We start from the raw sequence: 25,026 nt of genomic DNA on the forward strand, positions 1-25,026 counted from the left end.
AATAGAATAGCACTGCTGGGGTAAATTCATGATTAGAATAGCCCTGCTGAGGTAAATGCCTAATTGGAATAGCATTGCTAAGGTAAATGCATGATCACAATAGCAGTATTGAAGTAAATGCATTGTCATAATAGCACAACTGAAATAAATTCATGATTAAAATAGCACTGCTGAGGTAAATACATGATTAAAATGTTACTACTAAGGTAAATTCATGTTTATAACTATGTTTCAATGTTTATAAAAACTCTAGGGTTGCTATTGTCCTTTCAGCCAAATGATTAATTTTGTTAAGTTTTGGACATTTTTATTACTGTGCATCTCTATTTTAAATATGTAGTTTAACATGATATATAAACTCATTAACCCATTAGAGTAGGTCACACGCTAAATGCGCCCTCATAATAACAGCATGTGACCCGGCAGCCTCCGAGTCAAAAGTTAACCCTGAGTGGTGTGAATATGAGTGCATGCGCATTCAGAAACGATCACAGTGCATTCAATAATAAAGCCAGCACTGATCTTCTTTAATACAGTCATAGAAACACAGTAACTCATAGAAAGCCCACCCATCACTCTGAGGGGGCGCACTTTAACACTTTAACCATTTACACAGGACAAACCCACAGATACTGTATAGAGTGCAGCTGATACAGTACATGTTGGGCTATAAAGGGTTAAAGGAGCAGTTATAGGCTATGCTGTGGCTCAGCCTTCAGCTGGCACCGCCCTAAACCCCCACCCATCTGTATCTGTACAAGTCTGAAACCAAAGGCCTCGCCATGTGGGCTAACCTGATAACACTAACACACACTACCCACAATCCTCCCACAATACAACAGAAGGATCACGATCACAGTCTTCCTTTTTCTTGTCTCCACACTCATTATCTATTTTTTCAGCTTCACTGATCATAAAGGACATTTTGTAGTTCTAAAATAATTACAGACTGTAGTTCTGTATATGTTTCCTGTTTTCTGTATATTTTTTTTTCTTAAAAACCAAGGACCACACAGAAGAGAGAGACCACCACAGAGAATCTATTATTTATTATTTTTTTTATTTAAAGCTTTGTTTATTGAGTTTTTTAAAGTACTTGGCATTTACAACATAGATATATTCATAACTTGCACAGTACAAATGCACAACTATACATCAAGAATTAGTGATAAACTAATATTAATAGCAATAGGCCAAAGTATAAAGAATTACAAAAGTTAACAAATCTAAAACAAGGGTGAAAAATGAAAAGAAAGAATAAAAAAATAAAAAAATAAATAAAAATAAATAAAAGGGAGAGGGTGGATCAACTTAAGAACAATTCCTTAACAAGCAAGTGCCAAATATCTTCTGCATCCATTAACCTCATCATCCAATCATGCATCCAGTCATCAACATTATTTTATAATTATTATCATGTTTCTATAAAAATAAAAAGAACAGTTCTCATTCTGGAATTGCAGGTAGACTCAGTTGCTTTACATAAGAGAAAAAGGTGCCCCAAATTGTCCAAAATTTTCGTGTAGACCCTTTAAGTGTATGATTGATTTTCTCTAATCCTGCACACTTTAAGACTGTTTCAATCCAGAGAGTATGAGAGGGGGGTACAGAGGACTTCCATCTAAGCAAGATCAATCTTCTTGCCAACAAAGTGGTGAAGGCAATCAGATCTTTGTTTGATTTAGTCAACTGTAGAATGGATGGTGGGACCCCAAATAATGCAATAACAGGGTCTGGATTAATCAATGTATCAGTTACCACTGTTAGTGTACTAAATATTTCTGTCCAAAAATCTGTAAGAGCCGGGCAGCTCCAAAACATGTGCACATGATTAGCAGGAGATTGGCCACATCGTTCACAGTTAGGATTTATGTTCTCATAGATTTTAGATAATCTTTCTTTGGTCCAATAAGCCCTGTGAATAAGTTTAAACTGAGAAAGGCCATGACGTGCACAAATGGAGGAAGTATGAACCCTTCTAAGTATTTTCTCCCATAATTCATCAGTTATTTCTATCCCCAACTCTTCTTCCCACAAAGATTTAATTGTGTTTAATGGACTATTTTGTACTGCACCAATTTGTTTATAAATGATTGCTAAAGATCCCTGTAGTGTAGCAAGAGGGGTTAAAAAAGTGTCGAATGGTGTTTCACCAGGCAGAGAGGGAAATTGAGAAGATATGCTACGTATATAGCTTCGGATCTGTAAAAACCTAAAGAAGTTATGTCTAGGTAGCCCATATGTTACAGACAATTGTTCAAATGAAGAAAAAATATTGTCGGTATAGAGATCTTTAAGTTGCTTAATACCCAAATTAGACCATACTCCAAAAGTATTATCATCAATAGAGGGAGGGAAAGCTGGGTTGGAAGCCACTGGAGCGCAAAATGAAATTGTCTGAAAACCAAAATGTCGTCTGAACTGGTTCCAGATTTTAAGTGTTGTTTTAACACATATATTTTTTGTGAGAGAAGAGTATGGACCAGTAATAGAGGAATGGGCAAGGGCAGATAAGGATGCCGGCCTTGATGAAATTGCTTCCATCTCCAACCAAATTGGGGATGGAGATGTCTGGTCAGCCTGCAGCCAATATTGAATGATCCTAAGATGAGCAGCCCAGTAGTAGGCTCTGAAGTCTGGTAGAGCTAGGCCTCCATCTAATTTTGGTCTCTGCAAGAGTTGTTTACGTATCTTAGGAGTTTTTTTATCCCATATGAAGGACAAAACTAATCCATCAATTTTCCTAAAAAAGCTATTAGGGAGAACAATAGGGAGGCATTGAAAAAAGTAAAGGAATTTAGGGAGAATGTTCATTTTAATAGAATTAACTCTGCCCACCAAAGAGAGCTGTAGCAGGGACCACCGCTCCAGATCATTTGCAACCCGAGCTAGAAGAGGAGCAAAGTTGGCCTGAAATAAATCTTCAATTCTACTGGTAACTTGCACACCAAGGTAGACAAAGCTCTTATTTGCTATTTTAAAGGGTAGGTCACATAAAAGTGGGTCATTTACCGCCACATTAAGTGGCATCAATTCACTCTTACTGAAGTTTAATTTATATCCAGACATATGGCCAAAGGATTTAAAGATGGAAAGAGCCACCGGAATAGAAATAGAGAGATTGGACAGAAATAAAAGAAGATCATCTGCAAACAGAGACAGTTTATGTTCATATCCGTATCTAAGTATACCTTTAACGGAGGGGTTGGATCGAAGTGCTATGGCCAGTGGTTCTATAGCAAGCGTAAATAATAAAGGACTTATCGGACAACCCTGGCGTGTTGATCGCTGTAAGGAAAAATAACTTGATTGGGTACTGTTGGTTCGAACAGATGCTACAGGAGATGAATACAAAATTTGTATCCAAGTAATAAATTTAGAGCCAAAGCCAAATTTGTGTAAAGTATAAAATAAATATTCCCACTCAACCCGATCAAACGCTTTCTCAGCATCTAGGGACAGGATGGCCTCAGAAGTGCTGGCAGCCGATGGATTATACACAATATTAAATAGTCTGCGAAGATTAAAGAATGAATGTCTGTTTTTAATGAATCCCGTTTGGTCAGGTGATATAATTGAGGGGAGTACTGTTTCCAGACGTAATGCCAAAATTTTTGCTAAAATTTTATAGTCCACATTTAACAAGCTAATTGGGCGGTATGATGCACAATCCAAGGGGTCTTTGTTTTTTTTGAGAATTAGACATATAGTTGCCTGGGTAAGAGTCTGTGGGAGAGTACCCTTTTCAAAGGCTTCGTTGTACATTTCAAGTAAGATAGGGGCTAATTTAGGAAACATTTTTTTATAAAATTCGACCCCATACCCATCAGGCCCTGGGCTTTTCCCGGATTGAAGGGAGTTCACGGCCTTAGATATTTCTTCCATAGTGATTGGTTGCTCTAATATTTCAGCCATATCTTGATTAACCAATGGCACATCAAGAGAGTGGAAAAAATCATCCATCTCTGATTCATCTACCTTGCATTCTGAAGTATATAAAGACTGGTAAAACCTTTTAAATTGATTATTGATCTCTTTAGGGTTTGTTGTCGTCCCAGACTGTGTGCGAATTTTAATGATCTGTTGCAACACCGTCCGTTGGCGCAATTTATGGGCTAATAATTTCCCAGTTTTTTCTCCTTGTTCATAGTATGAGCTTCTCGATTGAACCAATAATTCAGTAATTTGGTCTGTCAGTATCGTATCGAATTCTGCTTGTAAAATGAGGCGCTGTTTATACATTTCTGGAGAGGGTGTGCAAGCGTATATTTCATCTAATTGGGATATACACTGTGTTAACTCAGATAATCTAGCCTTTTTGAGTTTATTAATGTATGCATTATATGAAATAATTTCACCTCTTGTATATGCTTTTAAACTTTCCCAGAGGGTAGAAGCAGAAATGTTTGGAGTCCTATTGACACTTAAGAAGAAGTCAATTTGATCTGAAACAAAGGCAACAAAACTTTCCTTACTGAGCAACTGTGTATTTAATCGCCATGTAAATCGAGGCTTTTCAATTTTATAAAAGGCCACTTCCATAGTAACTGGAGCATGATCTGATATAACAATCGGGTTGTATGAGCATGAATATATTGAGTGGAGTAGTCGGTCATCTACTAAAAAATAATCTATACGCGTATATGTGTGGTGGACTGATGAAAAAAAAGAATATGCCTTCCCAGATGGATGAGCTCTTCTCCAGGGATCAGAGATAGCAAATTCAGTCATGAAGGTTTGGATAACCTTAGCTGAAGATGAAGTAGAGGTGAGCTTAGAAGAGGATCGATCTAAGAGTGGATCCAGCCAACAATTAAAATCTCCGCCTAGTATTAACCTGTGAGAAGTCAGATCTGGTAACTTGGAAAAAACTGACTTGAAAAAATCCCCGTTATCCCAATTTGGTGCGTAAATATTAACAAGTAAAACCTTTATAGTTGACAATTTTCCACTAACAATCACAAATCTTCCGTTGGGGTCAGCAATCATATCAGAACATGTAAAAGGTACTGATTTATGAAGCAAGATAGCCACCCCTCTGGCCTTGCTGTTAAATGAGGAATGAAAAACCTGCCCTACCCATTTAGCTCTTAAACATAGATGTTGTGACAGCTTGAGATGTGTCTCTTGGAGGAAAGCAACATGGGCATTCAATTGGTGAAGGTGGTGAAGCACTTTGTTACGTTTAACTGGGTTGTTAATCCCCCTGCAATTCCATGTGAGAAAGTTGAACCCATTACCTCTGACTGGGTGTGCTACTCTAGGCTGAGCCATGTGTTAAGAAATTAGTAATATATAAGGAACAAGGCACAGTAGAAATGTATCACATAGATGGCGTTGACCCACACAAATTAAAAAACTATAACCAGCATCAAAAAACACACTAAACTTGAGAACAAATAAGAAAGCAGAACCCCCTTTCCCCAAACCCACCCCTAGCCAGGTGTCCCCCCAATTGAGACACCAAACAAACCCAATATGAAGAAAAATACTGAAGCAAGACATGACAGTTCTTGCTTTATGCTACCTGAGGCTGTGGCCACTGATCCTGAGTAAACCAGATATGCAAAGGTCTGACCACAGTTAAATCTAAAGACTATTACAGTCATTACTAGAAGAAGAAAAGTCTGTTACATGGGTTAACTAAGGACACTGCAATTGTATAAGCACCCACACCTTGGCAATAGAAATAATAAATCATGACAATAAAGGCCACATATGGAAAGTGTCTCCTTACAAAGCAGGATAAAGCCAATAATAAAACCCAACCAATTGAGTTGTCACTGCCATAAAAAGGGGGTGGGTGTTTAACCTGAATCCAGTACCTCCACACAAAAATTGGTAAACAACAGCGTCCAAATTAAGAAAGATGGAAAAAGAACTATACACGCTTATTTATTTACTATGGCAAGGAGCCATACTCACCAACCCAGACTGGGATAACAAGTGGGAAAATAAGTTTTTCTATAGTCCGTGTGTCAAAGTTCACCCACAAATCAGCTTGGAGACTAAACCGTACACAGAGTCTCCCATCCCAATTCACACAGCATCTTGCGGTTCAACAGCTGACTTCACACTTTTCTTAATAAATTCGGCCGCAGAAGACGCATCCTCGAATCTGTACGTGGAGCCGTCCGGCATGGTCAGTCTCAAAACCGCAGGATAAATAAGGCCGAACCTCACGCCCGGGCACGCATGCAGCTGGCGCTTCACGCCTCCAAAGCTGGCCCGTTTCTTAGCCACAGCCGCGGTGTAATCTGCAAAGATCGAAACTTTCCGCCCTTTGTAAAGAAGGGGAGCTGCATTCCCTGATTTCTTCAAGATATTATTGCGGACATGGAAGAAGTGCACCCGAATAACGAACGGTCGCGGAGGTTCTCCATCCTGAGGCCGACTCCGCAGAGTGCGATGGGCTCGATCTAGCAATGGTTTCTCCTCCAGACCGAGCAACTCCTGAAGCAACTCCGCCACAAATTCCGTCGGTCTTGGTCCCTCCACCCCCTCCGGTACACCCAGGAGACGAATATTATTTCTCCGCATTCTGCTTTCCAAGTCTTCGCATTTGTTATCCAGGTAAGCCACCTTAGCATTTAAAGTGTGAACGCTCGCCTCAAGTTCGCTAATGCGAGTGCTGTGATCCGTAGCGCTACGTTCTAGCTCCGATAGGGTCTCCCCGTGTGTAGCGATCATATTCTGGATGTTCTCAATGGACTTTTTGAACTCCTGCTTTACTGAAGACATCTCCGCCTTGAGACTGGTGGATACAGAGTCCATTTTGTTGAATATATCGGACTTAAGAGTGTCCACCATAGCGTGTAGCAGCTCCGCCGTCAGTGTTGCCGTTGGTACCTCTTTAGCCGCCGCGTCCGCTAGTGGGGGTGAATCAGGAGAGGCTGCTGGCTTGTTGCGGCCTGCTCGTGCCGATTCCGTTTTGGGTCGAGTAGACGCCATTATTGGTAAAAGCTGCCCAAACTGAGTCTAGGTTGTTTCAGTAACTCTTTAGATTTCTAGCCGAACAAGAAAAAAGCAATTGCATACGTTTAAATATATAAATTCGGCCACTACCTCAGGAGCGATAGGGAGACGCGTCCTACATCCTGGCCTTCCAACAGCGCCCCCCAGAATCTATTATTATTATTATTATTTGGGTGGTTGTTCATTATTTGGCTTGGTGGTGGTGTATGAGGTGTTAGTGTTTTTAATCGCAAAATAAAAATAAAAAAAAACATTTTTTTTAAGTCAAATTAGTGCTGAATATTAATCTACACAGATTTCTCTCCTAAAACTGCTTATTTGGGTGAATAAAGCGCTTTCGTTTGTTTACAGTAAGATTAGTTGTCCATATTTCCACTAAGGCTGGGTGCAGCAGCATTAGCAGCTAACCGCTAAAGCTAGCTGGGGTTAGCGCTAGTAAATTCCTCCAGACAGCGCTACACTGAGAAACCCTGAGTGTTCTTGTATGCCAGGGTGCTATCAGCTAGCGGTTCGACATTATAAATGTTAAATATGGTTAGCGGCTAATGCTAATACTGATCCAGCCTTGGTGCTGGAGAACTAAACTGAACCTTTATAATAATGTACTTTAGTAAAGTGGCTTTACTGCTCCTTACAACCTGACTGGTAAAACTAAAAGATTTTAAGTGAGCTTTATAGTATGAAACAGTATGAAATATATAATAGCTTTATAGTATGAGTATTTATAGTATGAAAAATACAGTAATAGGATTTTCTACAAAATTAAGATCTTTTTTTTGTTCTGAACACACACACACACACACTCACAGACACACACAAAGGCAGGCGGTGAGAGTGCAGCTATGTGAGTATATTGCACCATCGTTGGCTAAGCTCCACATCTCTGGCGCTCAGACAGCACCATGAAGCAATTTTCCATAAAACAGCCAGAAACAAAAGTAGCATTCAGCACTAAGAGAAGCACACGCCGCCACCCTGCTGCTGTACTCGCCAAACACCAGCCGGGATAAACGGTGGGCAGAGGGACTGTGAGCACTTTATTAGGAACACCTGTACACCTTCTCACCTATTCAACTACTCACCCAATCACGTAGCAGCAATGCAATGCACAAAATCATACAGATACAGGACTGCAGCTTTAGGTGATGCTCATTTTAAACAGCAGAATGGATATTGTGAATGTGGCTGGATTGTTGGTGTCAGAAGGGCTGGTTTGAGCCCGAGATTGTCTGTGTTTACCGGCATTTCAAAATCTGATTACTGCACAACATCATTAGAGATGGTCAGAAATCTGATTAATTTGTTTCCATGAACTTCAGAAAATTAGACAACTGGAAAGCACCTAGTCAGATTTTTGCTTTTGCTTTGCAACCAGCCAATCAGTGTTGCGAGTGAACGAGTTAAAAAAAACGCGTTCATTGAACACGCTAATTTTCTCGTGAACGTTGAACTGAACGCAACACATTTTTTAATAAAGAACTTGAACGTGAATTAGTTCACAGTATGTGTCATGAACGGCAGACATCACCGTAAATGAACGTTGGCTAGAGCGCGGAGTGCGAGGGCAAGAGAGAGAGCGAGAGAGAGAGAGAGAGAGAGAGATAGAGTGCAGAGCGCGAGAGAGAGAGAGAGACCAATGACGGGAGTGAGAGAAAGCGCTGCAATTAAAAAAAATGGCTAGTGGAAGTGATGCAGGGAGACACCGATTCTCCTTATGAACATTTTCATCAGCTGGTAAGAAACCCACAATTGCAGTATCATGATCAAATGTCTACAATGAGCCGTTTCAAAGAACGTATAGTGATTTCTAGCTTGTAGTGTGAAAAAAAGTATTTATTTGAATATCTCACCAAAAAAGAAAAATGAACTGAACTTTGAACTAGTTCAGAATTCAAATTGTAAACTTTGAACGTGAACTGTTCACTTTTAGCATGTATGAACTGAACTTGAACTAGTTCAGAAAAGATGTGAACTGGCACAACACTGCAGCCAATAAATAAGCAGTAATGTAAACATCCCGTAAAACTTAAACTTTACACAGCAATTATGTAAATCCTTCATAGTTTCAGCATGCTGTGTTAAACACTGCATGCTTCTTTCTGCTACCAAGCTCTAAGACATCCCAATACTCCAGTTTAAAGAGTTAACATGTACTGAGAAATCTGATTACTGAGCTAAAATCCAGCTCTTTTAAAGCTAGAGTTTAAACTACTTGACTTTTATCCCGATTTTACCCCGGATTTTCAGTGGTGGTGAGTCTGCACTAGCTTGCTCTAGTCTGCAGACTCTAGTGCAGTGGGAGCTAAAAGAGATAAAAGTCGTGTAGAGTATGATTGGCTCAGATTCACTTTGGTTCTGTCTTCTGCCTATATTAGCACAACAACAGTGACACTATAAAATGTCTAAACATAGATATTAAAATCATGCTAGATTGTGACTATTACTCAAGTAACTGTTTATATATAACAAAAAACACACAGTGGGTCACATAAGTAGAGTTCTTTTTTTTTTCTACATTTATTATAATTTTTCATTCCATCATATAACGTTAGCACTATTGCAGCAGCTGGAGTCGCTACTGCTGCACCATTTGTAGACCATGCTGACCATGTCTCCCAACCCACCACTTCACCCAACAAAGTTTTTTTAAAAATAGCAGCACAAACAAGGACTGCAGCAAGCAGTCTCCAAACCATCACTGATTGGTGGAAACTTCACACTAGACCTCGAGCAGTTTGGACTGTGTGTCTCTCCACTCTTCCTCCAGACTCTGCTCCCTTGATTTACAAATGAAATGTAAAATGTACTGATGATCAGTGATGGTGTGGAGAGACATGTCATCTGCTGGTGTTGATCCACTGTGTTTTATTATCAAGTCTAAAGTCAGTCTATGAAGGGTCATCAAGCAATGAAATTATAGCAGAAATAAGTCAGACCAGTTGGCCCAACCAATGCCAAGAGAATTCGACCCATACCAGTTCCCTAGAACCACAACCAGCCTGCACTCTGCCTTGTGGACAACTGGAGTCCAAGACTGGTTATCATGAGGTCTGGGCCACACACAAATCCTCCCATCAGCCTGAAGCATCTGATACTGTAATCCACTGGCCCACACCACATGCGATCAGTCCTCTAGGGTCCAGTTAACAACCTCACAAGTCTGGGTAAGGTACTGTGCCTGGCGTCATGGTGTTAACAGAGTTATCATGTGGGATATTTGTGTTTGTGGGGTCTCCTGCATTAAAATCGCTTGTCTGGACGCATGGACAATTCTAGCCAGATGCCACCTGTCATGATCATTACCACCCACTGCACTGCACTGTCCACTGTGGGAGCTAATTAACGCCTTCTTTTACATATTGCCCGTAGACATGTGACACTATAGATGGAGGAATGTTTAAAAAACTGAGTTGTCCAGCGGACTAAGACGCTGCCACAATGATTGAGACATCGCTGTTTCATATCCCGGTCATGCAGTTTGCCATCAGCTGCCAGAGCCCTGAGAGAGCACAACTGGCCTTGCTCTCTCTGGCTGGGTAGATGGCGCTCTTTCCTGCTCTTTCATCACTCCTAGGGTGATGTTGATCAGCACAAGGCTGCGTCTGTGAGCTGATGTATCAGAAACGAGTCGCTGCGCTTTTTTTCTCCAAGTGCACTGTGATTCTACTCGGTAAAACTGCATCAGCAGCAGTTCGAAAAGAGGCGGAGTCTGATTTCACATGTGTTTGAGGAGGAGGCATGTGCTAGTTTTTACCCTACTGGTATTTTACTAGGTATTACTAGTGATAGGGGAGTCCTAATGAATGGGTTGGGTAACTGGGGAGAAAATGGGATAAAAAAAAAAAAAAAAACTAAAAACTCCCAACTCCCATAATTCACCTGACTTTATCTTAAGGTCAAACACTGACTGATGTGTTTAAACGAACACCTCACAACTTATATAGATAACGCTGCTGTCCCATGACTTTTGGCATGACAAACTAACTGTTTTCCACAGTCATGAAAAGTTACGTTGTTAAAATTTGAAAAAAATTCTGAAATTATGAATAAAAAAAACAAGGCATTAAAATACTAAAACAACCAATTTATTTGGTACACTGCCGTCAAACTCTGCATTCCGAGCATGCTCAGTACTCAGGGAGGGGGTGATAGGACGGTCTAGTGCTCCTCAGCCTTATCTAACTCCGTTGCATGTCAAGAAGGAAAAATATATGTGAAGTCAAGGGCCGCACTCTGTAATAAAACAAATAATGAAATATACCACTTTAAATAATATATTTACCTGATTACTTTCATTTACACACCATTTTACTTGACTTACTATCTTTATCTATTTTTGAAAGTGTTGTGTAAACTAAGATTTTTCAAATTGAAAGTCTCTTAATATTAAACTCCTTAATTACGGCAACTTTTAGACTCTTTGGCCCGTTTTTCTGCGCTACAACTTTACCCTTTCTGCTTTTAGACTCTTTGGCCCATTTTTCTGCGCTAGAAATGCGCACTCTCTCCGCTTTTAGACTCTTTGGCCCGTTTTTCTGCGCTAGAAATGCGCACTCTCTCCGCTTTTAGACTCTTTGGCCCGTTTCTGACACCTAGCGTTCAAACTTTGAATCTCACATTATAAAAACCTGCTTAACAGCGGGCCAACTTTCATTCTATTTCTAAAATACCTCGCAGGCCGCTCCAAAAAAGGAAACTGGCCGCAAATGGTCCGCAGGCCGTAGTTTGGACACCCCTGATCAAACTTATTTAAAACAGAAAGAGCGGAGCAGAAACTGTACTACAGCAAAGGAATGTCATTTGTATGGGTACTGTATCACAGGCTGACTTAATTAAAAATTATAGTGAACATGTGCGTGCTGTATTACAGTTTAACTCAATTAGCAGCAGAGTGTTGCTTGTGTTTATGTGTGGTGGTCTCCAGGTTAGAAGTGTGTGTCATTGAGAGTGTGACAGGTGCAGCCGATCATCAGAAACAGTGTCTGTGCAGCACGTCTGAGGGTCAGACTCATCTGTTTACCAGCTGGGCTGTGGGCAGTTAGATTGCTCTTTAATGACTGCAGTCCAGAGACCGGATCACGTTGTGCTGTCGGCCGGGTGAGAATCCGGGCCTGACCCGACACCTGCCCTCAGCTGACAGTCAGGAATAAACGATACCAGATTAATGAGACTGCTGGCGCCAGATGCTACAGTGCCCTCTCTCACTTTCCCTCCGCCTGGTTTCACTCACCCTCTTTTTCCATCTCTCTCTCTTTCTTCATCTCACATCTAATGAGCGGGTTTTCCTTCCAACAAGTTTGCACAAATGTTAAAAATGTGCCCAAAAACCTGAGTGGAAAAAAGTTAGAAATCGAAAGAAAACCATACCCTTTACTCCCTATATTCCACATATATTCCCCTACACTCCCCTATAGTACCCTATATTCCCATATATTCCCCTATATTCCCATATACTACCCTAAAGTACCCTATATTCCCATATACTCCCCTATATTCCCATATACTACCCTACATCACCCTATATTCCCATATACTACCCTACATCACCCTATATTCCTATATACTACCCTACATCACCCTATATTCCCATATACTCCCCTATAGTACCCTATATTCCCATATATTCCCCTATATTCCCATATACTACCCTACATCACCCTATATTCCCATATACTCCCCTAAAGTACCCTATATTCCCATATACTCCCCTATAGTACCCTATATTCCCATATATTCCCCTATATTCCCATATACTACCCTACATCACCCTATATTCCCATATACTCCCCTAAAGTACCCTATATTCCCATATACTCCCCTATATTCCCATATACTACCCTACATCACCCTATATTCCCATATACTACCCTACATCGCCCTATATTCCCATATACTCCCCTAAAGTACCCTATATTCCCATATACTACCCTATTAGGGGTGTGACGAGATCTTGTGGCATGAGACAATATTTCTCGTCAAGCTTTAACCTGTCTCGCGGGGAAAAAAATGTTTAGTGTGGACTTTTTAAGCGGGATCTGGCAACACAGCAAGTCTGGGGGGCAAGGGGTGGAGGAGATACGTTCTGTCATTACTAGCCCACCGCGCTGCATAGTTAAATTATAAGAGATTTAGGAGAAAAAATGACTGGTTATGGTTATACATAGTTAGAAGTTTTCTTTAAAATTTTATTTTTAAATCTCGTCTCGTCTCGTTTTCGTGAACCCAGTATCGTGTCTCGTCTCGTCTCGTGATATTAGTGTTTCATCACACCCCTATACCCTATAGTACCCTATATTCACATATACTCCCCTATATTCCCATATACTACCCTACATCACCCTATATTCCCATATACTCCCCTATAGTACCCTATATTCCCATATACTCCCCATATTCCCATATACTACCCTACATCACCCTATATTCCCATATACTCTCTACACTACTCCCATATTATCTCTATATATTCTCATACTACTCCCTATACTACCTTACACTACCCCAAACTCCCCTATTTTCTGTTTATTACCCTATACTCCCATATACCCTCTTTACTACCTTACACAACCCTATATTCACATATACTCTGTGTACTACCCTACACTATTCTAAACTCTCCAATAATAGCACTCTACTCCCAAATACTCTCTAACCTACCTTACACAACCTATAGTACCTTACACTACCCTATATACTCATATACTCCCTATTTACTACCTTACACTACTTTATATTCACATATATTCCCTATACTACCTGACACTACCCTACATTCCCATATACTCCCTATACTACCTTTCACTACCCTAAACTTCCTTCTGCCTTTATTAGCCCATACCCCCATATTCTCCCCCACACTACCATATATATTTCCTTATCCTCCTTATACTACCCCAAACTCCCCGGTATACCCCATTATTACCTTATACTACCCTAAACTCACATATACTAAAATATAATGATTATATTAGTCTATATTAGTCTACACTCCCCTATAATACCCTATGCTACTCAAAGCTACCATATACTAAAATACACTAGCCAATACTCCAATATTACACTATGCTATCATAAAACCTACACTACTCTACTCCCTATACTATGTATACTACCTATGCTACCCTGTACTACCCAACAGTCACTATACTTCCTTATGTGATACTATATTCTCCATTTTTCTTAATACTAACCTACTCTATACCATCCTGTACAACAATCTCTAACGGCTATAGAAACATCTCTCTACCACTGTGTTTCTGCTGACACTACCCTATATTCCCATATACTCCCCTACACTACCCTACATCGCCCTATATTCCCATATACTCCCCTTTAGTACCCTATATTCCCATATACTACCCTACATCACCCTATATTCCCATATACTCCCCTATAGTACCCTATATTCCCATATACTCCCCTATATTCCCATATACTACCCTACATCACCCTATATTCCCATATACTCCCCTATAGTACCCTATATTCCCATATACTACCCTACATCACCCTAAATTCCCATATACTCCCCTATAGTACCCTATATTCCCATATACTCTGCTGACCTCTGTCTGGCAGCGTGGGCTGAATTCACAGTCGTTTAGCATCTCAGAACAGCACCTCGTCCACCCCTCACACACTCCTGAGCGTCACACACTGTTCCTACAGAGACTGGAACGGCCTTCAGAAGACTCTGTTCCTCCAGCACCAACAGAGAAACTAGTAAACATCCTACCAGACAACGTCTACCATCGCCAGCTTTACACACACACACACACAAACACAGCCAAGCGAAAACACACAGATTCATCACTGCAGTCAAACAGAGAGGCTATTAGCACCTTATTAATCACAGCACTGATGAATTAATGCCTTCATTTCAGCCAATGAGCCGTTAAAGGGTGTGTGTGTGTGTGTGTGGGTGTGTGTGTGTGTGTGTGTGTGTGTGTATAGAGAGAGAGGAACTGCTAAGGACTCTCTAAAGCTGATAAGCATAAAGCCAATGCCATAATGCCAGTCTAATGTCAGACATGGGCTACTAAAGGGGTTTCTGGTGTGAGGGGCGTGTCCTTAGTGATTTCCTGTGTCTATTGGTCAGTTTAAGACAGAACATTGTTGAAATATACCAACAAAAGGAAGTCAGTCAGGGCGCCGAGTGGTCAAGCGGTCAAATATTGGCCATGTATGCATAAATAGTTTGATAAGTCAATGACATCATTTTCATGACAGATCAAGCTCCTTCTATACCAAACAGCACACATTAACACTAAACACAGCGCAGCTAATCCAGCTAAAAATCATCATATACAGTGCAGTGCTAAAAACAGCAGCAGCAGCAGCAGCCTGTGTTTATATTAATAACAGTGAGTCACACAGTTTTAGAAAACATATAAACACGTCTATTAGAGATTATTAAACCCCTCCATCCACACCCAGCCCCTCTACACACACTCACCCTTCACCTGCTGAACCAGACTACACACTAACGCAACTCAGACTCCAGCCGGAGGTCAGTCTGAGGAAAAGTCACCGCAAACATTCAGCCGTTTACAGCCTCACACCATCTCAACAACACCACAGCAACATTTACCAGAACACACTCAAGAGTTACTGAGTTAACTCTGCATCCATTTCCATTATTTCTATCCAAGCTTATGCCTTAATTTTATTCAAGGTTACCCTGACAGCAAAGAACATTGTATTAAATTTTGGGGGGTTTTGATTGTTGCGTTACATTGTTTAAGGTTGATGACAACAACATTAAAACAACTTTTATTTAACAGTAAAGAAGATTCATATATTTAAATATTTGATATAGGTAAAGTTTAATACAACCATACATATAAAAACATAATGTTGGATTAATGCTGAATCAACGTAAAATCGGTGTGCACAAATACATAAATGCTGACGTTAAGATCAATGCACTACACAATTTTATGATAATAGTGATATGGGTATTATTATATGATTGTTTATGTTTGGCTGTTTAAATGCATGCATTAGGTTTTTTTTCATTACACTGTTTTATATAAAGTACAGGCCAAACGTTTGGACACAACTTCTCTTTTTCAATGCGTTTTCTTTATTTTCATGACTATTTGCATTGTAGATTCTCACTGACGGCATCAAAACTATGAATGAACACATGTGGAGTTATGTACATGCTGTCCGTCTCATTCTTCCACAAATTCATATGATACATACACAAAAAAATATTTATAATGTGGCAAAAAATCAGCACTGGAACGAGGACAAGAAACTAGTGAAAAGAGTCTAAAATTCACACTGAACTGCTGAATCAGATTTTTGTACAGCATGACTATGCTACAGTATTTTATATGGTTACACTACATTTTTATATTTATACTACACTAGGTTCCATGATTACAGACATCCCAAGTTGCAAAAGTTGCACACACACCAAAGGATAACGAAACTTTACTTTTATATTAATTAATTTTACTTTTTTTTAAATTAAATTTAGAGTATTCAGAGGTGAAATGAAATGAGTTTTATCTTTTTTCTTTTTGGAAGGCCCCGCCTCTGCTTTCCTTTTTTTTTTTTTTTTTTTTGGAAAAAAAGCCTTTATTTGACAAAAATTGACAGTTACAACATCACAAAAAATTGCACAACATCAAAAACATTTCATATCATATTACAATAATTATTAATATTGCCTCTGCCATGATCTGCTTTCTCTCACTCACTGAACAAATCCCGACCGGGAGGGGGGAAAAACACTGCCCGCCCACACTAAAAACTGATTGGCTGTCTCACAGACTCTTTGCAGAGAACAGGCCAATCAGAACCCTCTCTGTTTTCTCTCTCTCCTTCCCACACGTGCTTAGAGAAAAAAAGTCTGTGGCCTGTGAGCGCGTTTGGGGCGCTCGTTCTGAATTCCGGGAGATTATATGTGACTCGCGGGCATCAGGGAGCCACTACTGCTAGCTACTATAGCTTCAGACTTGGTTTGTCTGTGATTAGGCCACACTAATCATGGAATCATTGGATAGGCTATATTAATTAATATTACTTTACACAACTATACCCAGCTCTGCATGGCAACCGCTAATGTACACCAATCAGCCATAACATTAAAACCGTCTGATTAATATCTGAACGCTAATGCGTGACTGCAGGGTGTCTAATCTGAACAGGCTGAACAGGATGTGAGTAACAGTGCCACACACACTGCAGGAATGGACGTTCATGACAGAACAGGAAACCATTCAGTGCTAACAACAGAAGCAATGAGACACAGCTATTAACACACACACACACACACACACACACACACACACACAGAGTTTTTCACTCGCTGGAAATCGTCCAACTCCCCTGAAGGCCACTGTGGCAGACGGACATATTTACTGCTTTCTTCTTCACATATTTCTTCACACTGTACTGCCACAATGATCAGGACACTCAGTGTCACACATTACTATACTGTCTTTATCAAACCACAAAACCTTCTCCATTTTTAGCATTTTTTCATAATTGTAGAATAAATAGATACATAGAAACTGAAACACAATCTTCTTATATTCAGGGTTCATACACTTTTTAACCAATACATTACCATGACTTTTTCAGGACTTTATCATGTCTTCAAGGCAAAATTTCATGACCATACGATCTTTAAAGGTCTCATTCCGCTAAAATTATTTTTTTCTTGTCCTTTGTGAAATACTATAGGTCTCTCTGAGTTGTTTATTCATGCTGCACATAAAACTGTTCCTCAACCACCCTTATCTGCAGTAGCTGAGAAAAGAAAATCCTCAGAAATACGAGTTGATCAGAGACACGTTAGGTGTCTATGTCAACCAGTGACTTCATGGCCTCGCCCACCTCGGCTCAGGACCACCCACAGGCAGAGCTTACAGCTTTTATTTACAGAGATAGTTAGTGCTAGATAGATATCTTGTGTAAATAACTGTAGGTTTAAATCGGATCTCCGATTGATTCTGCTTTTTTCAGACACCTTACATATACAGTACATGGCTCCCGGCATTGATAACGTTTCTCAGAACTTTAAAACATCAGTGCAGACAAAAATCAACTAAAACTATAATGATTAAAAAACACAATCTTCAATAATAATAAAATGTGTTTTAGATCCTGAGAGCTCCATTCTGTAGGACTAAATTACTACATTAACTCTGAGCTGATGTATTTATCAGCTCAAAATAGCCTTTCTAAGTCAATAAATGCAAACACACATTAGTTGATTGCAAACTGCCATGACTTTACCAAAACTTTCTGGGTATTTCTATTTGTCCAAAACTTATTCAGGCCTGGAAATGGCCATTTCCAAACCTTTCCAGGATTTTCATGACCGTACAAACCCTGTACATTGACCGATTTGACTGTATGATTGTTTTAGAAGATGTTCAAATGTTTGCGAACACCTCTCACATCTTAAGTTGTAATTATTGCTGACACAAATGTGAAAATAAGAGAGAGAAGAATGCCTGCAGAGAAGCTCTGCCAAAAGAATATGACTCTCTGTAGCAGATCACAAATATGAGACCTCAGTATTGAGTTGTGGATCAGTGGTAGTATGTTCTTTGGAATGATGGAGCTCCATCCAGCCCAGCCAAAAGTACCCGAATACAAACTTATCAAATTATACTGACTACAGGCTTCATCTGATCTCTGACACTGAGATCAACAGAGGACAGAGAGAGAGAGAGAGAGAGAGAGAGAGAGAGAGAGAGAGAGAGAGAGAGAGAGAGAGAGAGAGAGAGAGAGAAACAGGCCTCATAAATACTTTGAATGATGTCCCTGTTCAAACATGTTGCATCCGCTTCACTTATTAATAAAATGGCTGAACATGTCCATAGGAGAGCACTGCTGCAGCATCAAGGGAACATAAGCTTTTTTGCTCAGATCTGATTTGGCTATCTAGACGGTGATCTGTATCTGTGAATAATGTGAACGAATCTGTCCCTGAAACGCTGTCTCACATGCTGCACATTGATACCCGTATAAACGTGTCCTTCTTCAACAACAACAAAAAACTACATATTAAAGAGACGACTCATAGCTTTATAAAGGGAAATGGATGAGTTAGCAGCTCATATGTGGAGCATCTTTTGCTGGAGTGGAGAAACAGTAAACAGCTGGTCTAAAGTACATGCTCAGGTCGAGGAGGTGTTTTTGCTGTTTTTGCAGCTATAGCTCCACAGCTGCACCAAGAGATGTGTGATTACGAGAAAGAAGCACGTAGCGCATGCGTACAAGCAAAAATACGGATTTGCCCGTTCACATTCACGCCACATGTCTGAGATCTGATACAAAAACAAACTTTACAGAAACGAAAGACCCAAACCATAGAAGTAGAAGTGGCCGAATAACATGCACTTTTTACAGCAAATCTGAACACATTCTCACTGAAAAGACAAACTGCATCACTGGAACTGGAGAAGGTAAAACCGAAACGTCATGTGAAGCAGTTGCATCATCATCATCATCATCTTTAGAATAAATATCTGATGCCAGTGACATTAAAAGGAAATGGTAAAACAAAACCTAAAATAAACATCAGATCTGGTGAGAAAAGCAGATTTGGGACACTTTTACCTGTTGTGTGAATGTAGCCTTACAGCTAAGACTGTAAGAGAGTGAGAGTCATACAGAGAGAGAGAGAGAAACAGAGAGAAAGAGAGAGAAACAGAGAGATAAAGAGAAAGAAGAAAAAGGGAGCGAGAGAGAGAGAGAGAGAAAGAGAGAGAGAGAGAGAGTGGACGTCCTACACCCAGTCAGAGGAAACAGTAACAATACTGTGTTTATTCAGGCGACTGAACGATGACCAGTGGAAAAATCAGGTAGCATTCCTCCATAAAACCCATCAAACACACACACACACACACACACACATAACACACACACACAAACAATGAAGCTGTTTAAACAAAGTGGTCTTTCAGCTGTCGGCCTCCCTCTGCGTGACCTACATCCTGTTATGATGGAAAAAACTGTAAAATCTGCTGCAGTAACGCCGGACCCTGCCGGACCCCCACCGGACCCCCACCATCCCGCACACACCGCGGCTCACCACGCCCACCCAGCCCTAACACACACTGAAGGCATTTCAGACCGACCTGCGACCGCTGCCCTGAGGTGACCGCTTCAGACAGCTCGCTCACACACACACACTCACTCACATTTACACACACACACACACACACACACTTCACAGCTGACGTTGCAGAGAGAACCAAATGTTTGGGGACACCTGCTCATTCTTTGTCTCTTGTGAAATTTTAAATGGTATTATAATGAGTTTATCCTGATCCTCACAGTTTCATTTTAAAACTTGGAAAACTAGCCAGGCTATATTATAGCTACAAAACATGGTGGAGGTAGTTTCATCTACAACTCACAGTGAGAGCTAGCCAGGCCAAAGTACAGCTTCTAAACATGGTAGAGGTAGATTTATTTACAACTCAATGTGAGAGATAACCAGACTAAAGTATAGCCTCCAAACATGGTGGAGGTAGTTTAATATACAACTCACTTTAAGAGATACCCAGGTTAAATTGCAGCCTTTAAACATGGTGTAGGTAGTTTCATCTACAACTCATTTTAAGAGATAGGCAGGCTAAATTACAGCCTTTAAACATGGCGTAGGTAGTTTCATCTACAACTTACAGTGGGAGCTAGCTAGGAAGAAGTACAGCCTCCAAATATGGTGGAGGTAGATTATCTACAACTTACTTTGAGGGCTAGCCAGGCTAATGTACAGCTTCCAAACATGGTGGAGATAGTTTCATCTACAACTCACTTTGAGAGATAGCCAGGCTAAAGTACAGCTTCCAAACATGGTGGAGGTAGATTTATTTACAACTCAGTTTCAGAGACAGCAAGGATAAAGTACAGCTTCCAAACATGGTGGAGGTAGTTTCATCTACAACTAACTTTGAGAGATAGCCAGGCTAAACTACAGCTTCCAAACATGGTGAAGGTTTTATCAACCATTCCAAGTGATCCCCGATCTGGCATTAGAACTGGCGTGGTGCCAAATGGTTAATGTTAATGTGCTCCAGAGACTCCTATTCTGTTGGCAATATTTCTTTCTCTGCAGGGACTAGAAAAGCTGTATCCACTCGACTTAAAATGAGATAAATACATTCAGCATAAAGGATGTCAGCAAACATTTGGGCACGTTATGCAGGTGAGGTAAAGGGAGCAACACCTGAACGACTTCAAACAGGAGATAATAGCGGGCGTGCCAGGGCCAGCGGGGGCAGAGCGCAGGGACTTTTCACTTTACTCCACTGCCAGCCTGCTCTCCTTCAGCTCCAGCTTTCAGCCATACTGGGATTCAAGTGCATCACACACACACACACACACACACACACGCATTCTCATATTCAGGATTAAACAAGTTTGGGCATTTTTCTCATTACTGCTGCCAAGCAAACAAGAGCAGCGTCTGAAGAAAGTGGCTGTTCAGGCCTGCAGGATCACACCCCCGTCATATGTCATGTTTGTGCAATCGTAGAGTTTAAACAGAAACATAACATCGTGCTGCAACACTGCGAGCTGACTCGCCCGGAGTGCTAGAAAGCTGCAAGGAAGCCCTTAGACACACATTCTAAATATACACTGCAGAACACCCACTTTCACACAGTAATGCAGTTAATCATATGAACCATATGTATAACCAGGGTGCAACCGTGTCTATGTTACCTCCTGGCTCTCTCACATTCACCACACAGCATAAAATCCAATCAGGACTAATTTAACTTCTGCACTTTTTCTCTAGTAAAATACTGTCTGCCTATCTGGCCTAACACTGATGGAAGTTATAGAATATAAGGTACTACTGTTACCCGCCATAGACATGCCCACCTGGCTTAACTATTGTGCTTAAAAGACCTGGGATTTAAAAAAAAATTGGTTAAATGTGTCGCACACATTAGACCTGATTTCACACTCACAAATTAATTCACACCCCCGTATGTATATAGTTTTGATATTGTGGGCTCTACCTTGTTTATTTCTTGTGGCCTTTCCTTTTCGTTTCTTTTTTGTTTGTATGTAGGGCTGGGGCGACGCGTCGACATAATCGACGTCATCGATTACAAAAATACATCGATTTGCATAACGTGCGTCGGCGCGTCGTAAACACGGCGGCGCCTGTGGAGAGCATTAGAGGTTAGATCGGGCCCAAAAATTCCAACTGGCTGTTTTCGGGCTGTTTTAATGAGCGAAATATGATCAGAATTATGTCAATTAACACGGTAACATAGAAGCATAGAACTATTATTTAATTAAAATGATTTTTAAGAACAGCTAAACACAGTTCTGCAAGTCAAACGCGGAGGAGTTCACGTGCGAGAGACACAGAGAGAGAGAGAGAGAGAGAGAGAGAGAGAGAGAGAGAGAGAGAGAGAGAGAGAGAGAGTGGTGAGAGCTACTCACAGGTGAAGGTTCTCTTTGATCTCCTCGTGCTCATATTCTAGTCCCATTCATAATTCTGCAGCTCCCTCAGTGTTTTCTGCCGTATTTTGCGGCTAGCGCGAGCGCTTACAACTGACACCGCGGACCGCGAGGTGCCGCCGCGTTTGTGCCGAATCCGACTCTCTGCTGAATCTGACTCCCGCTTCGCGGACAGAATCGGCACAACACCCCCGCTGTAGAACTGCGGTAGTGAAAACAGCGCTTATAAATAAATTAGTTTAGTTTCACTTTCAGTTTTCGTTATTTTTTTTTTAAATAAAAATATAATTAAAAAACAGACGCCTACATCTCGGACTATTTTCTGGAGCCCGGGTCGGATTTACGGGCGGGCCTCGGGTCATGTCGGGTTCGGGCAGAGAATCTAAGCTCTAGAGAGCTTGGACTCCGGAGAGCAATCTCCAGCTACAAAAAAACGCCAGCGGGCATCTAAAGTTTGGGAGCATTTCACGCAAAAGGGCAACAATGTGGTCCTCTGCCATATGTGCAAAAGGAGCACTTGAAGCGCAAACATCCAGGAGCACTATGTCAACAGGGTCACACAGTATGTTACCGTTTACATCAGGGTCTCCGCGGGTGTCCTTAAAAAGACTTAAGGCTGTCTACCAAAGGTTTTAAACCTGCCACAGGCAGAAATTATACATTTTTGGTTTATATTTGTGCATGGCATTTCGCAGTTTCCAGAAACAGTAGCATTATTCATAAGTTCAGGTGTTTAGCTAAGCTAGCTGCCTTAAGTTATTTTAGCTAGCGCCGTCGGCGCTGCGGTGTCACACCGTTTTCTGTCACCGTCGGAATTTTGTGACCAGTGCTCACGGTTATGAGCGTTCATTGGCAAAACGGAAGCTTTCTATACCTACACCTTACCCTCAGCCCTAAACTGAACCGTTTTGGCCAGTCGGGGTAAACATTAGAAACGAACACGTTTCGAATCGGCCAGTGCACCGGTCTGCTGAGAACTACTTGCCAGTGGTCACAAAATCTAGCGGTCACAGAAAACAGTGCAACACACGGTTGTGGTGTATGGGAGCTTATCCATTTTTAGCGTTATAGATCTAAACAACGTGCTGTACATGTAAGTGATTATAAGTGTGGGGTTTGGTTTAGTAGGCTTGTGTTGTTGTTGTTGTTGTTGTTATTATATATAAATATAGTAATTTATCGTTTGCTTTAAAACGTAAAATAATTATTTAAATATGTTTCTCAATGAATAGATTAGTCGACTAATCGAAAAAAATAATCGTTAGAATAATCGTTTAAAAAATAATCGTTAGGGACAGCCCTACTTGTATGTTTTTTTGTTGGTGGGGGGAAATATTTGACAACTGTGTTTGTTTTGTGACGTATGTTTCTGTGCACAAAGATTGAAATGTGTCTCGATATGACATGTATGATGCTGTATGAAAAAGAAATATATTATAAATACAAAGACCTGAGATTTTGTTACGTATTTCCTTCCTCCTAATTCACTCCCTAAAACTAAAAAAAACACAGAAATCCTTTTAATATCATATATAGCAAGAACAAACCAATCACAGTCTAGGTTGTTAAAACGCTTGTTGGGAAATCAGATAACTGTTTATAGTGTCAAAAAAGTGTTACCATAGCAACACTGACAGCTGAAAATATAAGATCTCCAAAGTACACATAAAAAAGAGACAACATTACTACAGCTTCTAAACATGGCGGAGGTAGTTTCATCAACGACTTACAACAAGAGCTAGTCAGGTTAAAGTAAAGCCTTCAAGGAGGTAGTTTCACACACTTTTACAATATAATACCTCTACAGTAAACATAAAGAGAAAATATAACTGCAGCTGCCAAACATGGTGAAGGTAGTTTCATTAATAATAATTAAAAGAGCTAACCAGGCAATATAAAGTCAGGTTAAAGTAAAGCCTTCAAACATGGTGGAGGTGGTTTTACACACTGCTACAATATAAGACCTCCAAAGCAAACATAAAGACATAACGTGCCATAGTGATCAAATCATAACATATTAGTTTAAAACAGCAGCTCAATTTAAATAACACAATTTCTTAAAGCTAACTGAGAGAATATAACAAAAACTCATATATATTGTGGCGTGAGGAGGCGGGGGAGTTGTGGGTCCGCCCCACGCCAGAGCGCAAAGCCATGCCTGTCTCAGCTGGCCCGCATGAGGGCTGATTGAGCCGCCAGTTGAGACAGGCATATATACTCAGCCTCCGCCATCATTTGAGGACTTTGACTGGGGAGCGGAGCGCTGAGGCTGCGCGGACTCGTAGTCAGCACTTTAAAAAGAGACTATGAAACTCTAGAGCCCCATTGGGCCATAGTATGTTCTTTTGAGTTGTTTTTGGGTGTGGTGGAGGGCGTTAAAAGCCAATAAAGGTATGTTTTGAGTTCATTTAATCCCCGTGTCTGTGTATCTCTGTGTGCTTCCTCCTTCCGGGTCACAGTGGTCACGCCCCTAACCCCAGGGGCCTACCACAATATATATACACAATATTGTGCAAATGTTTTAGGCACCTGTGGGAATTTCAGTAAAGAAAAAGCTTCTTATCTGTGAAGTAAGTGTTTATTAGCTCAGTAAAACACCAA

General features: G+C 40.6%; 1 protein-coding gene across 2 annotated transcripts in view; it reads right to left on the reverse strand.

Moving 5' to 3' along the window:
• The window catches only part of piezo1 (piezo-type mechanosensitive ion channel component 1), a 193,781-nt gene that overhangs the window by 150,881 nt on the left and 17,874 nt on the right, over positions 1 to 25,026 (reverse strand). The gene's annotated exons all lie outside the window — the stretch shown is intronic.

Source organism: Astyanax mexicanus, chromosome 23 (assembly GCF_023375975.1).
Source record: "Astyanax mexicanus isolate ESR-SI-001 chromosome 23, AstMex3_surface, whole genome shotgun sequence".
Lineage (NCBI taxonomy): Eukaryota > Metazoa > Chordata > Actinopteri > Characiformes > Acestrorhamphidae > Astyanax > Astyanax mexicanus.